This window comes from Erithacus rubecula (genome assembly GCF_903797595.1).
Source record: "Erithacus rubecula genome assembly, chromosome: 17".
Classification (NCBI taxonomy): Eukaryota; Metazoa; Chordata; class Aves; order Passeriformes; family Muscicapidae; genus Erithacus; species Erithacus rubecula.
Genome location: NC_136669.1, coordinates 11,059,014 through 11,076,052, shown reverse-complemented (window position 1 = coordinate 11,076,052; position 17,039 = coordinate 11,059,014). Strand labels below are relative to the sequence as shown.

General features: G+C 38.5%; 1 long non-coding RNA gene across 2 annotated transcripts; it reads left to right on the top strand.

Moving 5' to 3' along the window:
• Positions 1-8,488: 8,488 nt before the first annotated feature.
• Positions 8,489-16,102, top strand: LOC306809587. 2 transcript variants are annotated; one of them, XR_013776269.1, is made up of 4 exons: positions 8,489-8,595; positions 9,142-9,206; positions 12,199-12,339; positions 15,965-16,102. It is a non-coding gene; the product is annotated as an uncharacterized lncRNA (long non-coding RNA). The 2 variants fall into 2 exon arrangements; XR_013776270.1 differs by lacking the exon at positions 9,142-9,206 and having other exon boundaries at positions 8,539-8,595.
• The last annotated feature ends 937 nt before the right edge of the window (positions 16,103-17,039 follow it).

The following is a 17,039-nucleotide window of genomic DNA, read 5'->3' as shown; positions in this document are numbered from 1 at the left end:
AGACTGCAAATTAACATGATAAAATATTTACTGTTCAAAACTTTAAGCAAATTAACACTGCTTTAATGCTCTCAAAGAAATACTGTAGTTGTTGCAACTAAGTGGATAAATTGCTTAAGGCACCACATGCTTAGAGACTCAAGGCTAATGGAATAACTTCAGTTTGTAGTGTTTCTCTAGCTGGTAGAATTCATTTAGAAAGAGCTTTTAAGAGGCACACTTTGTATTGTGGCTCCCTCAGCTTTGGAGGATTTTGGGTTTGCTTTATGGGCCGGATGTGTTGTGGGCTTTTTGTGAAAAATTGAAATGTTTTCAGAATCCTTATAATGCTCTTATAAAGAATTTACTATAAAATTGCATTCATTTCTGAGAAGGAAATTATTTACCACTCTACTAGACTGTAGAAGCTTTCAGTGGAGGAAGGAAATGCTTACTGGTGCTCTCTGTAGGAAAAAAAAAAAGGAACCCTAAGTTAATTTAATTAGGACTTGAGTATTTTGAGCTGATGCATGTGTGTGACAAAATCATGACCTGTATATGTGAATATTTATTTCTTTATTTTGGGTGACTGAGTCTGGAACCGACTCTGAGCTTGTGACATAATTAGTACAATAGTGCAAATCAGCCATTTTTGAAAAGAGTAATTTACTCCATATGCAGCTTCTCAGCAAGAGCCCTCATTAATCAAAGAAGGCCATGTACATCAAAGTGTTCCTTGCTTGCTACAACAACATCCATCATACAGCTAGTAAATGTGCTGTGGCAGGGTTTGATAAATATAATGCCTTTGATGTGCTGATAATTCTGTGTATTGGCATGCTGCTGCCTGGAACTCCCAGGGTATGCACAAAACTCTCAACCAGCCCAACTTTCTGCTCCAAAATTCTACCTGGGCTCACCCAAACTCTCTCAGAAGCCTGCTGTGTGCAATGGAGGACTTGAGTGCATTTTCTCTGTCTCTTCTGATTCAATGGGGCCAATTTTTTATAATCTCTTTATTTTTAATCTAGGTTCCCAGATGCTACAAAATTCCTCTGTGAATGTATTTATGTATAGATGCAGCTTTATCTGACAAGAGCTTCTGTTTGTTGAGGCACTTGTATTTAACACGGTTTATTCCTTCTTTTGTATGAATGTACAGTAGAGATTTAGTGTAGAACTTGTAAGAGATCTACGATATGAGAAGATAAAGCACAAGGTGGCAGAGGTTGGAGAAGGCATGGTCTTATAGTAAAATATCAGAAATTATCTTTGTTAGATGAAAGGGAAGTTTGCTTTAGGAGCTGAGTCCTAGCACACAGAGTGTGATCCACGTGTTTGTGTTAATTCACTGCCCTCTCTGCAGCTTCTCTACTGCAGAGTGAGTGACTAAAAACTCATCTTCAGCAAATAACAAAAATGATTACATATGAAGATTTGTGACATGTCAGAGAGGGGAGCTCCTATTTTTGCTCTGTTTAATGCAAATAGTGGTGTTTCAGTCTGAATCCATAAAGAACAGCAGCTGTGCACTGAAAAGCAATAGTGGTGCATTTCAGTTCCACTGTTTACTGAATTGTACTTTAATTGATTTATTGAATTACAGTTTACTGAAAGGACAAATTACAAACTGGGAAATTTTACCCTAACTGTGTTATAGATAGAATATGCCAAGTCTTTGTTTCTTTTTCTTCTTCCAAAGCTGCTGAAGTTTGCCTTCAACTGCTGCTCACATTTTTTTTCCAAGAGTGGGGCATGAAAGCAGGGCAGGAAAGGGACTTGGAGAGAAATCTTTGTCCCCTGGGTGCAGCAGGGTCCCTCAGCAGCTGCCACTTCAGCCTGTGTTCAGAAGGACATCTGCCACCCTTCCCTCCCCCAGCACATATGACAAGCTGGGGGGTTACAGGACCAGTGTAAATGCAGATCCCAAACCCTGTGCTGTCACTTTGTGGCTGCCTGGGGCTGGGGTGGCCCTTCAGTGGCAAAGCAGGGGCAGGTGTGACCTGTCAGAGCCACACCTGATTCCATTTGCTTGTGAAGTTTCTGAATAGAAAGGGAGGTGGGGGAAGGAGTGGAAGAGTTTTTCAACACATGACCCCAGCTGGCTGCTCTTCTGAGATGTTTGATAAAGTTTTCCTGGCACCTCTGGGTGCTTTGGGCAGAGTCTTTCCTCTCCTCCTTCTCTGCTTGGCTCAGCAGGTACAGCTCTGCTGTGGGAGGGGGAGGCTGGGGAGCAGCAGGAGCTTCCCAGTGCATCCCAATGACTGTGCTGAGCATCTCAGGGCTCTGCCATTCCAAACATCTGGGGAGTGCTCAGCATCCTCTAAACGTGTCCTTTATCTCTGAGAGCTTGCAGAAGGGAAGCATGGAGGGACCTGGAGAAAGAGTGCATGTGCTACATAAGTACCTAGAAACTACCTAGTACCTTGAGTAGTCTGCTTCTTCTGTTATTGGGTCATTTTGGGGTTTTTTTTGGTTTTTTTCTTTAAAGTGGTAGTTGATATATATTTGTTTGTGTAGCCTGTAGCACAATTACTTCCTAGGAAAGTAAAACTTAAAGCAAACAGATATTCTAAAGAATTCTCTGGAACATACCCAAGTTAAACTCCAGGCAAGCCAAGAAATGCATTTTGAAGGAAGGAGATGCATTGATGAAGCAGGATAATCTGAGTTAGTTTGTTGGCTGTGTGCTTATTGTGGTTGGAATGCTGCTTGCAAAGCACCACCATTGCTTCTGTGAATCCTGCATTTTGTAAGGTTGAATATGCATTTTTGATGTGCAGAGTAAGAAAAACTGAGCAATGTGCTGTTTGCATTATTGCTTCTCTGTAAGCTAGCTCTGCAATTAAAGACATTATTAAAGTAATTAAAATAGTCAGAACAGAAGTTCTCTGGATTTTTCTCTTGTTTCTCTTTCTTGGTGTGTGGTGATCTTGGATATTAACAATGATACTGAACTTTTACTGGCAACTGACTTGGCTTCTCCTGGACAATGTCTATATAGATAATTGACTAAAAGCACCTCTCCTGTACCACTATGCAAAAGAAATTAGTCACTGTAGTTGTAGCCTATGTGCAAAGAGTTACCAATGCTAAATGCTGCAGTAATAGCTAGTTTGGATAGAAAAAAGGAATGAAATTCCATCTACAAGGTGAGTAAAACCCAGGCCTCCCAGACATGCAAATCAGCTGAATAGTCTCTGCTTCATGTGAACAGGATCAAAGGAACATAGAGCTACTTCTGTAATGTATATAAAGCTAAAGCTTCAGGTACCCATAGAATCACAAATGAAATTAAATGTGCTTTTATCAGCTCTGTTCTGAGAGCTTAGATGCTGAGGTTTGTTTATGATGACAGAGTAGCTTAAAAATCATCCAAGAAACACCTTTCTTACCTTTTCCCATCCATCCCCAACCAAATGCTTATAAGTACCTTCCTGAGTGGCATCCTAATTTTGAATGAAACAGAGAAGAGCCAGGTCCTTTTCTCCTTAGGCAGAGTATCTGAATCTGTAACTTGGTTTTTGTCCTTCCAGATAAAGCTACTGAATGACATAACAATTGTCCTAAAGCCAGTAATTTATACATTAAAAAGGTATTGTTTTGAGACCATGTAACATCTAAGTTATTCCATTCAAGGGGCTATCTAACTATGAAAAAGGAAAAATGTTCCAGGTCAACTTTTCTTTTTCTAATTAATTCTAAGTGTATGGAAATTTGATTTTACTGTCAATCATCCAATTTAAACAAACCCCAAATTCTTAGATTTTGAAACTCTGAGAAGCCACAAAATTGTAACCATCTAATTGATTGATACTGTCAGTGCCTCTGCCTTAGCCAAGCCCTTTTGGTAAGTCATAAAAATCAGGAGAGCAAGTGGATTCAGTTAAGTGAAGATGTCACAAACCTGCACACTGGGCCTAAGGTTTTCAAAGGGGATAGGTGTTTTTTTTTTATCCAGTATCAGATTTACAATAGTTTGAGCAAAGATAGCCAGGTGTCCATCCTCAGAAGCTGGGTGTCTCTACAGCATGAACACAAGGAATGAATCCTTCTGAATCAGTTATTTACTTATGATAATCCTTGTTTGCCTGCCTCACCCTGTGCTGTAATATTCCTGCTAGGGACTGTACCCTTGTTCCTTTAGAGAGCAAAGTGCATTTCACAAGTTGGAAAAGTTGCCTTTATCCTGCATTTTCCCAGCCTGAGAGAGAATAAATAGTTTGTGATGAAGAACCAACCAGCTGTGGAAAACTCTGGGATTTTCAGGGAATCTTCAGTGCTAACCATGTTTCTTGCTATTGCAATAGCACAGGGTGCAAGATCCATTTACAATTGTCTTGTATTGGATTAGAGTCTCAAGTATCCCACACATATAGTGATAGCAATGGAAAAATGCAACTTGAATTTGTATATCAGTGTAGACTGTATGGTTGATCTTTGCTAATTTTCATCTGTCAGTAGTGATTCCCTGAACTTGAAACAAAGAAAATACTGATCACAGCTTTTCCTTTGAGTGACATGGCTGAATCCTGTGGTTTTTTTGTGTGTTTTTTTTTTTTTTCTTTAGAGATGATGAATATTTCATAATGGTCTGCATGCAGACAGAACAATCTCTATTAACATTCATCAGTGTATTTAGTCTGGCTGCTCAATGCCAGGTTCTGGAGATGCCAGACAATTCCAAGCTTCTGCTGTAGGAAGAACATAGATTATTATTGTTATTTACTTACTTTATGGGCAGAATGCAAATGGTGATACTTGCAATGAATGTTTATTCTCTTTCTTGGTATGACATTTCTTCTCCACAGCCTGGCAGGCACGTGTATTTCCCAAGCAGGTCTGTCACGAAAACACATCCACCTTTACCTTGTGAAGTGGATATTCCCAGTTGAAAGGCCCTGAGGAACATGAACTCCAAGTGAAAAATCATTTATCAGAATCATCAGCTTTCAGTGATTTTTGTCTGGCCCTCAGCACTGCTTCCTTCCTAGCTCTGCTCCTGCTGACCTCCCACTTGCTCATGTAAACCCAGTCTAACTCCACGAGTTGTGAAAAGCTAGGATTGTGTTTAATTAGTCCTTTAGTATCTCTGAAGAGATAAGACAAAACTGGGTGGAGGTGAAAGTGTCATAAATTCTGTTTTAGTTCAGGTAATGTGCAACTGAGCAGGGATAATTTAGTACAGTTCACATCTTGCTTGCATCGCTCACAATGTATTTTTTAGAAATAGGATGGTGTTTTTAAAATATAGTGGAAAAATAAATGGTATGAAATGTGCTAGAGGATAATAATCTCAGAAAATATTAAAATACAACAGTATTTGTCCAACTGTAACTGTCAACTTATTTTGCCAAATTGCTTTGCACTGGCATGAATTTACAGAGCAGGAGACTAAAGTTTATGGCTCATTAACAATAACTGTTGTACACCTACACTGTAATTCCTCAGAATGTATTCTCTCCTTTAGTACTGCATATACCGTGTGGAATGACAGTAATTACAGAAACTAATTGAATGAGATAGTCATAACTCTAAAAGTCATATTACTCATTTCAAAATGGTTTATTTCCTGAAATAAACAATCTTTATGGAGTGAACAGATATAACATCCCTTTAAGTTTATTAAACTCATTAAATATCCTTAAATATGTTGAAAAGTGTATGCTGTGCATTTAATAGAGGGTATAGATACATGCAAGTATGACATCCATAAAAATTATAATCCTTAAAATGAAATTTCAGTGAAGCAGTTTGTCTCAAAAGTTTGTCTTTCCACAGCTAGTCAAAAATAGGCTAAGTTTTCAGAATTTAATAGCAAAAGTTTGCTGCAAAATTAAATCCCTGGTTTCATCCTTGTGGTATCATCACCCAGTGGAAGTTTCAATGATTGCATGTTCAAACAAATCAATCCTTCCTCTTTAATGCAGAGCTGACCTTCCCCACTGGTTGTCCCTGCCCATTGCAGGTTGGAGGGAAGATCCAAATTCTGGAAACGTGGATTCCTGTGGATGCAGGTGTGAGCACTGGGCTCAGACCCTCTCCCTGGTCCCACAGTCACCCCTGGAAATGCCCAGAGTGTGGGGGATGATTTGGATTGGAAGGGGGAGGGGTCAGCTGAGTTTGGGGCAGAGCTGGGCCCTTCTGATCATGCTGTAGCTTTGGGAGAAACAGTTCTGAGTGTTTAATTTCATTTTATTGTTATGCTGTGGAGGCCCTTTCAGGCAAAACACCCAAATCCCCAGAATGTTCTCAAAAACTTGGTGTCTGAGTGGTTTTTCTACTGAGAGATTTGGGAGTACATCAGGTAATCCTCTTTTGTTTGTTGGTTTTTTTGTTTTTTTTTTTTATTTTTTTTTTCCTGGTTTCCCTTGGATTTTTTAGTTGTTTTAATGGACAGTGATGGGTTATTTGTGGGATTAATTGATTATTAAAAAAATTCAGGTTTCTAGGAGGTGTTCCCCATATCATTTGAAGATATGAATTAAATATATGAAGATATGAACCATGCTATATATGAATTAAGATTCTTGTTAATTTATAAGGTGTGGTTCAATGGCAATGGATTACTGTAGAACAGTGTAATGAGTACATTACACATCAACAGAATATGTCAGCAATGTAAACATAACACTTACATGAAGTGCAGTCCTGCACTTTTCATTGCTGCTGTAGTGTGCTCAATGGCTTTTTTAAAACCTTTGTTATTTTCCAAGGTTTCAGTTTGGTTGCTCTGTGCTTACCACAACAGCACTGGCTTCAGTAAACAGAAGCCCACATTCAAAACAAAATATAAAAAAATTATCTTTATCTGCAGTTACCTGCTTTGCTCCATTTTGTAGGTTGTTTATTTATTAAAGTAATAATGTGAATTTCCTCCTGGTGGAGAGTCTTTTTACACAAACTCTTTTATTCATGGAATTGCTTTCCCTGACATTGATGCTGACAATCTTCATCAACATTCATCCAGTGTGTCACATAAAACAAGGTGATAAATGTACCATTGCACCCCAGGGTGTTACACGTGCAACCATTTTTCTCCACTTTCCTTTCTTTCAGCAGTCACTGTTTCACTGGACTGCAAAAACCTAATTGTAGTATCTTCTGCTCTCCTAAACAAGCTCATTTTTCTCCAACCTAACCCATCAGAGATGCTGTCAATCAATGAGAAACCTGTCACACAGAGATCAGGGTGGCAAAGGGCTCCAGTGTTGAGGTTCTTCACAGGAAACGCTTTAAACCATTTTGTGCTAAAACCTAGATTTTTCTATTTGCAGACTTATCAAATGAATCCTAAATTATCTTCTGTGTCTTGGACAACAAATTTTAAACAACACAGATAAATGCTAAGAATAGGTCTGTATAATGCAAGAATAAAATCCAGGGCTAAGATGGTATTTCCTCCTAATAATTTTGAATATGGGCGATTTCCCTGTCGTATCACAAGTGACTATAATGGAATCTAATAACCATTGGAAATTATATTACTCTGCACTCTCCCTGTATCTAAGGGAGACAGAAACCTGAAAGCAAGTGGATGGGTCAAAAAAGGGTGACTTTGACTCAAACTCATTGGCTACAAGTATTCATTATAAACAAAATCTGTCAAAACTTTTCACTAATAAGGGTGTAGATCTTATTACAGCCTCAGGACAGTAATAACTTATTCTCTGACATATTATGTGAATTTTATGTGCCTACTCTATAAAAAGTGCACAGTTTCCATAGCAATTTTGATACTTCTATGATACATGATGTGACAGCATGTACCATTTTTCCTTCTTCCATGATAAATTGTCCCCACCACTCACCCACTAGATTGCTGCTAGAAATCAGAATATCATTTTGATGGTGCTGAAAACTAATATTAATAATTAGGCTGAGATGCTTGCTCTGGCAAGAATAATTTATTTTTTATTATTTTACTGCCTCATTACTTAGGTTAACAATTTTGAAACCATAAATCAAGGATGATAAGGTAAAGTCTATGAATTTGAAGTCTATGAATTGGTTTAGGAAATATCAGGGATAATCCCAAACTTACAGGAGGATGACATCCCATGGTTTTGGTTGAGTTTTAAACAGGCTCCTTAAAATATTTTTTTCATTGTTGTTCTTGTCCTGAAGTTAATGAAAACGGGTTTAGTTTTTGTTTTGCAAAAAGCACAAAGCTCATATGGGCTCATTGAGATCTTGGGAAGTTTAATTTAGTTTCCCATGTCTCAATTTATCCATTTGAACATTTTCTGCTTGCAATTATCCTCCTTGGAAGGGATTCTGTTTTTTACTAAAGCTTTTCAGCTGTGAGAAATGAACACTTGAAAACTTGGGGTGGCTTTGTGTGGTGACTTTAGCTATAGCACTTTTGTAGCTATTTCATTTCCAGCAGAATGGAAAGTCAATTACCAGAGGAGTTCAGGGGATGGCTAACCCAAAGGGCACCTGAATCCCAAAATAATGTAGGACTGCAGGAAGGCACCAAAGGTGGTCAGGAATCATACACCTACCATGTGCAGGGCTCAATTTCTTCTTCTGTACAGCAGACTTTAACACATGTTCAGTACCTGAGAGTACTCTGGAGAGATCAATGTTTGCTTATAATAGATCAACTTAAAGGTGAGCTTAAAAATCTCATTATTTGATGTTATTAAATGATACAGTATACAAGGTACATTGATTTAGAGATGTAACATACTGTTGTGTCAGAGAGTTCTGTTGGTTTCTGTTGAATATATTTTCAGTGAAAGTTACTCATTCTGCATAAATATGTGGATTAATTTGCAGGGAACTTTATGTTCCAAAAAGTGTTGTTCCATAGTGCATGCCAGTAATGCTGGTTTACATTTGGGTTTTGCATTAAAAAGAAAATAGTTTATGATCTCTCATTTACTGATTCAGCTGTTAATTCTATTGCTTTTATGAAAAAGTCACAAAATAGAATTGAGTTTTATTCTGATAAGCTTACCCAAGCTCTAATTTGTGAGAAGTGGAACAGGTGGAACTTGTCACCATTATTATTGCTTTTATTATAGTTGCAAATACTGTCTTTATTATTTTTCTGTAGAATAAATGCTCCTAGCAAAACCAATTTAAGGTGACCTTGTTATTGCACAGTCCTAACTAGCTAAATGTATTTTGGGGTTTCAACTACTGATATTTCAGGTTCCTGGCAGCCTAGAGAAAGCTGTTGAAAAGCTTGGCAATTGTCCATTAAACAGAAAAAGAAGGTAAAATTGAGCTTTGGAAAGGCAGTTTACACGTAATTTTTGAAAACATCCCTCAGTTCTTGCTCAGTTATACTGAGTATCTTTTATGGAGATGGTGGGGTGGCATTATAATATGGATTAACTCTGCTGGTGGTGTGGGGTCAAGCTCCTGAAGGCTTTTGCATGGGGACAGGGCAAGCCTAGAAGAGAGCCCAGGCCAAGGACAGTGGCAGAGGAATTTTATAGTTTTATATTTTTGTAGTGGCAGCTCCTGGCTCCCACTATATACCTGGCATAGCACACACAGCCCTTGGGCTGGTCTGAGATGCTGCTGGCCCTCCAGAGAATGTCTTGGAGGACACTGGGAGCAGCTAGAGAGCACAGGAATTTTGGGGAGGAGGGCATGCACACCAAACAGGGTCTGGCTTATTCCCTGGCATGACTTGAAACTCCTGGGAGCTGATAACTAGCTAGTTCAATGGGTTCATTTGTCTTGGTTCTGGCTGGCATCATAACAAGATAAATCCTGAGAAAAGACCTGGCTTCTGTTTGCTGTTCCTTCATTTATGGCTTTTGGTTTTGCTGGGATGCTGACCAATGTTATTTTTGCTAAAATTTGATCTGTCATGTCTTGCTAGCAAAACTTCCCCCTGCCATGTTTACATTGTACTCTCTCCCAGCACATGTGCTGCTCTGGGGACAAATTTGTTCCTCCACACCCTTTGCAAATGCAGCTCAAAAGAACAAGAAACTGTCAGACAACAGCTCCTGAATCTGAGGAAAAACTCAGCCAGGCAGATGTGGCAGGGGAATTTGGCAGAGCCATGTTGATGCCAAATGTGAATTCCCCAGCACTGATTTGTTAAATGGGAGGGCAGCACAACTGGGGTTGATTTTTACCATTTTTATGATTTTTTTTTCTGAATCCTTTGGCTCCCTGCTGTCTGCAGTGCTTGTTTCTGCCCCAGCACTGTAATAACTGCTGGTGCACAGAGCTGTATAAACCAGGTGGTTATTTAGCAGACTTATCAGAGACCTCATTTATTATTAAATAGAGGCATATTTCCACATTTATCAGGGTTTTTCCTGTATATAAAATTGCAGTTTGCCATGATCTTTCAAGTTCAGTCAGGTGTTTGGCTTAAGTGGGAAATTGCTGAGAAGTTTTGAGGGAAAAGTAGTTTGAACAAAAGAAGAGCAATTTCATAGAAGTCAAACTGCTTTCTGCATTCATTAGATTCAGTTTTGTTTTAATATTGTAATTTCTATCTTCAAAGGGTTAGAAACCCGAGAATTCATTTTGTTTATAGAACTTTTATGGATTAGATACATCCACTTAATTATCTTGGTAGTCTTCAGTTGTGTCTTACAATGAATTTTATCTGCAACTATTATGAAATGACAAATCAGGAGTGACAAGTATTGATCAAATATTTTCAGCAATCAAATTTTTTCAAGCCAAACTGAAATCTGAAAACCAAAGTGTTTTTCTGGATCCCATCTTTTTTCAATAAGTTTTTCTATGGAGGAAACTAAAGATTGCATTAGGTCTCTTTTTGTTATGATTAATTGCTTTTTGAGTTTTTTATAAAGTGAAATCAATACAAATACCTTACAAATCATTATAATATCATTGAGTGTGCTACACATAAACCAAATTATATACATGTAGATCAGGGAACTGCAGAGCAATAACAAACCCAAACAAATAACTGTAAAGTAACAGCCTGGTAGAGATCTCGCATAAACCAGCATGTTTCATTGACAAAGCAATATATTTGGGAGACAAAATAATATGTAACTCTAATGAGGTGTTTAAATTTCAGTCCATGTTTCACCTTGTAGTATTTCTATTTTATGAATGAACAGAACCATTAAATTAAAAATGAAATGAGGTGGTAAATCATTGATTCTGTTGTATGGGAAGTTGTCGTATGCCTCTGGATTTTTCTAAAAGGGAAAAAAAAAACCTTGCAAAGCTCTTTCTACAAGTGTTGCCTTCTGCTTGGCTATTTTCCATTTATTTAACTAAAGCCTCAATCCATCCTTAAATTCTGCTCTCTTGGTAATTAATGACAAAAAGTTAGGCAGTCTCAGCATGGTTTAGTTCAGTGGTCAGGCAGCTCAAACTGCTGGAGCATTGCTTGTCTCATAGTTTCCTTAATGCTGGCCCTTGCTGGTATTCCAGAAATCTCTTGTAGTTTGCCATACAGCTGTCCCTCCTTTTCCAAGTATTCTGGATGCTTTAGAGCTGTCAGAATTTCAATTTTACAGTATTGGGCAGATGTTGATTTGCAATTAGCCCACCAGTGTGGTGCTCCCCTTGCTAAATCCTGGTTGATGCTGGCAGGTTGCATTGCTGAGCAGCACTGGTGGCTTGGCCCCTGTCTTCAGGCTGCTCATTTCCCTGCCAGGGCTGGTTCTCAGACCATCCCAGCCTCAGAGCCTCCCTGCAAACCTGGGTGCTGTGATACTGAGCTCTCCAGGGCTTTAAGGGCATGGTGGCATGGGTCTGGTGTCAAGAAGAGTCTGTGGCCTTGCTCATGCGGTGTCTATTCAGGAGGAGCACTAAAATAGAAAATCCACCCAATTCTATTCATAGCTGTTGTATTGAAACCTTTAGGCTGCATGATGATCAGAATTTCAGGTGATGCATAGCATGGCAGAAGAAAATTCTTAAGGCCCAGGTTTAATAACTCTCTATTTCCTCAGATACCCACTGTTAAATACTTCAGTTTCAACACTTGAAAGGTATTGTACAGGATCCTGTTACAGCAGGTGACACTGACAGGAAAAGGCAGCATGACATCTCTTTGGGTGACTGATAGTTTCTCTGGGCAAGTTGCCATAACTCTTTAGGAGTTCCCCTCCAACCCTCAAATCTGTATGTGTTGCTGGAATCCACGTCTTCAAAACATCTCTTAAATCAAACATTCTGTCAAAGAAGCAAGAAGTTAAATCAAGAAACACCTACTTCCTCTCTGAAAAGTCATCATGTTCTTCATCTTTGCAGTGGCCCCAGGTGAAAATCATTGTGAGAGAAGTGTGAGTCCTAACAAGGTTGTTATTGCACCTGGCTTAGTTCTCTGTCTTGCAGTTTGGCTCAGAGCTGCTCTGTGGCCTCCCAACAGATCACACAAATCATTCCATCCAGGTAATTGCTCTTTTCCTGCTCTTAGAATAAAGACACAACAGTTCAGTACAATTCTTGCTTTCATGACATTTAAAGACTTCTTTAGGGTCAGCAGCCACATTGAGAGTATTCCTATGAATTGTGATGACCTCAAAGTCTCAAACTGATACCTTTAAGTGAAACTGAAATAAATGTTCCTGTCTGTCTTGGGAAAAATTTTATGGGCATCAGGCATGAAAAATAAACTCTTTCTACCATCCAACTCTAGTAGTCCAGTCTTCTCAAAGTAGCTTCTGTAGCTGGGTCAGTCTGTGGGAGAATTCACATTTGAAATATCAGTTACCTGGTAAACTTCAAACTTCATGGGGAGGCTCAGAACTTCCAAGTTTTTCTTCTTTTTTTTTTTCCTTAAATCAACTGACCTAATAGAAGATATTACCTTCCTCCAGGGACTTGAACAGTAAGGGTTGTTCTGTCACTGATACATGAAACTATTGGAACTAGGCTTGATGAAACATGTGATAAGGATTTCCATGATGCGATTTTTTACATTTGTGGGTGCGTGCTTACATTTCAGTTTTCCAAAGCTCATGTTTTTGTGTTCTCTTTCTCCGAGCATCAAGGCCTGAGTTTTCATATTCAATATTCTGATATTGATGTCCAAATTCTCAGGTCCCAAGCTGTGGAAGAGAACTGACTTTGCCTTTGAAAATCAGATTCTCTTAAATGCCTGCAACACTCTGGGAAACTTGAGCCTGAAACAATAAATCTTTCCCAGAACAGAGTGATCTGTAAATTAGTGCTGTGTATATGGTTGTAAAAATGTACGTTGGGTACATAAGGCTTGGCAGTTTTGTTCTTTCTTTTCCTGATTGCATGATCTTTGCACTTTGCTGTCACAAAAAGAAATTCAAATATGCACATGATAAAGAATATATTTTATTTCAAGATGTTGCAGAAAGAACTGTGTAATTTACTTGCACTTTGTAACTAAGCAGTCCATGGAGAGAGAATAATTTGCTTTGGAGAAAGAACAGGTAATTTTGAGTGACAAAGTCAGGAAAGGCTCTTTTGCAAGAGTGTTTATGAACAGAAAAATGACAAGATCTGTTGAAAATTCTTTGCTTTTGTTTAATATGGAAAAGTATTGGTTGTCCTGAGTTGGTAAATTTATCCAACTGATTTCTGACAGGTTTATACATTTGACATGTTCCTCAAAGGCTTAGGAGCATGAAAATACTAAAACTCAGAGACAATAAGATAGTTAATTGTGTTACAAATTTGGACTTTCTTTGGGTTCTTAATTTTTAACATACATTCTTCTCCTAGGAGCACACTGCCAATGTGACATTGAGGTTTGTGTACATAAAAACCTTAAATTGTGTAGCACCCAGTGGAAGGAGCACACCTGTCTCCTGCACCTCCAAGCCTCACCAGTGATAAGATGTGGCATTGCCAAAAGGGGATGCTGAGTTACCCTTTCCTGGTCATTTTTTTCCATTGGAAGAATTCACTTCCATGTTTTTCCTCCACTGGTTGAAAAATGCTTTGTGAGCCTTTGAAGAACCTCTGAAGTGCATAATGATGAGATTAGAAAAAAAAAAAAAAAAGGAAAATGAGCTTGTTACTATGATGGTTGTTGAAAATTTATGACACCCACTTTGTACCAGCAAAACAAACCCAGCTGCCTCCTGCCTGTCTGCAAGAAAAATGTCCTTTATTAAAAAAAAACCAAAACCAAACAAGACAACCCAACGAAATTTTACATTGCTCAAGTCCAAAGGTGGGGGAACTTCTCAGCTGAAGCAGCCATTGCATTCTTCAGGCTTTGATCTTCATTTTTTCTCAGCATTAAAGAGTATTTTCTGACATTGAGTCCTCTTTTTAAGGAGGCCCATTAAAAAAAAATAAGCAGAATCCACTCACTTATTTAAAAGGAGGGGTTAAAGATACTTGTTTTGCATTGATTAATAACATCATAACCACATATCCTAGGATTATTTAACCTCATGCTCAGTAGTAGGGAGGGAAGGGAAGGGCAGTGAGCTTTGACTGGCACTTTATGGTGTCATCCTCAGCTCCTCTCTTCTGTTGGTTTGTGTCTCATCCCCGCTGGTTTTGGTCACAAGTGCAAGGTGCTGCACTAGGAGGATGCAGTTGGAAGTGTAGGATCTGGTGGGAGAAAGAAAAAATAAATAAAAAAAAAAAAAACAAAAAACACAGCCCAAAAAACCAACAACAAAAAAAATATCAACAATGGAGTGTGCTTTAACTTAAGTGTTCTAAAATTCAGTTTGTGAGGCACAGGGGGCTTGCTGGGTCAATTACTCTTATTCTATCTCATAACTTAAACCCAGTTGTTTATTTACTGAGCCTCCTTGCAGAAAAGTATTAGAGGAAAGGGTGAAAGAGAATTGGGATTTGAGCTATAAAACAGATAATTTATAATCTGGGTATTTTTTGTTGTTCTGTTTCATTCTCTTCCACTCATAATGTGACCAAATTTCTATCTCAGCAGCTGATGAACTCAATTTCATTAGAAACTCAGCTGTCCAAAACCTCTGCCTCTTTCTTCTCACCTTTGATGCTTTCTGAATCTAATTCATCCACACATTTGACTGTGCATTTCCTTCATGGTCCTTTTTTTTTATCTGTCTGCATTTTGTTCCCTTGCTGAATCCTTGCAGGACCCATTTTTCCCCACAAGGTCTATATCAGTGCAGTGCCACCGGTGCAAGACATTCCAGTGATGTATTGCACCTATACATCATCAGAGCAACAGGGTTTTGATAAACAGCTTTCTAATACATCATTAGATCATCACTGATGGCACTTTGATGATGTATTATATTAGTACATCATCAGAGCACTGTCATTCCAGTGATGTATTTATAAACAGATGGTGCTGTCATGCAAGAAAGAAGGGAAAGAAGGAGAGAACATTTCACTCTGTTACAGCACAAAATGCATCCCCACCTCTGATTGAATGAGATTAAAGGCAAGGACCCTGTGAGGGCATAATTGTCTCACTAGGAGTTTGACTCTAAGTCCATGGACTTCCCTGTGCAGCACCTGGCAAGAAGGCACATAACCCTTCTTGGCCAGGAGCACACACAGCTCTTTGGTACAGATTTTTGTGTGCATTGTCACTCAGTCATAAAGGGTTATTTATAATTTTTCATAGCTGCATGCTTGCAGGTGTAATTAAGTTCTATTTGATATAGGTATAACTAAAATGGTATTTGTGACATAGGGTGTTGTGCTCAACCACTCGAGCTGGGAGACTCCAGCAGCAGGGATGGACACTCAGTGTCCACTCCAGAGGTGTCCTTCCACTGCTCTAAGGGCAAAATCTTTTCTATGCCAAAAAAGAAAAAGGTGAATTATCTTTAAAAGATGCAGATCTTGTTCCATGTAGTATCATAACTGCTAAGATAACGATTGAATTTACAGTCAATATCAAACATTTTGAGAGCAGGCTCTGTAGATTGCTAGATAAGTATGTTGTTATTATTTCCCCTAAATTATTAGGATCATCAGCACCTTCATTTTCTGGGTTTGTGCATCTGTTGCTCGTGTAATGTCTTGCTGAACTGTATTACTTAACTACTTTTGCTGAGGAAGCTTTTTCATTTTTCTTTTTCAGGTGAGGAAACTAAGAAAGATAAAGACCAGGGGAACTGTCCAGATCAAGCAGACATTTGCCCAGGGGCCAGCAAACTCCAAACATTCTTAACCTCGGTCCTACACACAAGTGGTGCAGCAGACAGGTCAGTCTCATTCTGTGATTCATTTGCAAGGCTGTGATTTGGGGTGACTGTGGTGAAATATGCCCAAAGTTTTTCTGATGTTGTTGTTGGATGTCTGGTTTGCATTTGGATTTTTTGACAGAAGATATTTTTTAGGGTTCCTTGTCACAAATTAAAATTGTGCCCCAAAAACCATTCACTTGCAAATATAGTGTGTGTACACAAATATGAACAATTATCACAAAACATATTTAAAATAGCTATCTGTATTTTCACATGTCAAGCAGGGAAATGGAGTGAGATTTGCTTTTCCAGTTCCCTTAATCGCATGTCTTCAGACTCAAAACTTATTGTGCGAGGGACTTTGAGGTCAAACAGATTCATTTTGCACTTATGGAAATTTCCTATGTTGAATTCTCAATGAATTGTAGATGAATGGAGGTGAATTCGTCCTTCCTGAGAAAGGACATTCCACCAAAATTGCACACCAGGCAATGGAAATACATAGGGAAAAAAGTTCATGTTTGCTTCTGCAAAGATTTGTCAAAAGGAACACAAGCAAGAATGTGCCTAATCAAACTAGAGCCTGCACAGTGTGGTATTTGCTAAAACTTTAAAAATGTCACTATAGGGCTAATTCCCTTCTTTACATTGTTTACCTCAAGTGGGTATTGTGCTAATTCTCATATTTCGTATGTCACAGGTTCAAAATAGTTTCAAGACTAAATTTTGTAATTTAAATACATGAGACAAAAATTAAGAAATAAGAAGACAGCATAATATTACTTCTACAGATGGAAAACTGAACACAGAGAAATAGAATATTTTCCCTGAGGTCCTTGTGTCTGAAATAGAGATTAGGCTTAGAGATGGGAATATCTGATCTGCAGATCTTCAGTATTTGTTTCTGGGGTGTCTGTTATAATTTCATTTTGCTGTTTGGCACAGACAGTGGAAGTGTCGTGTATATAG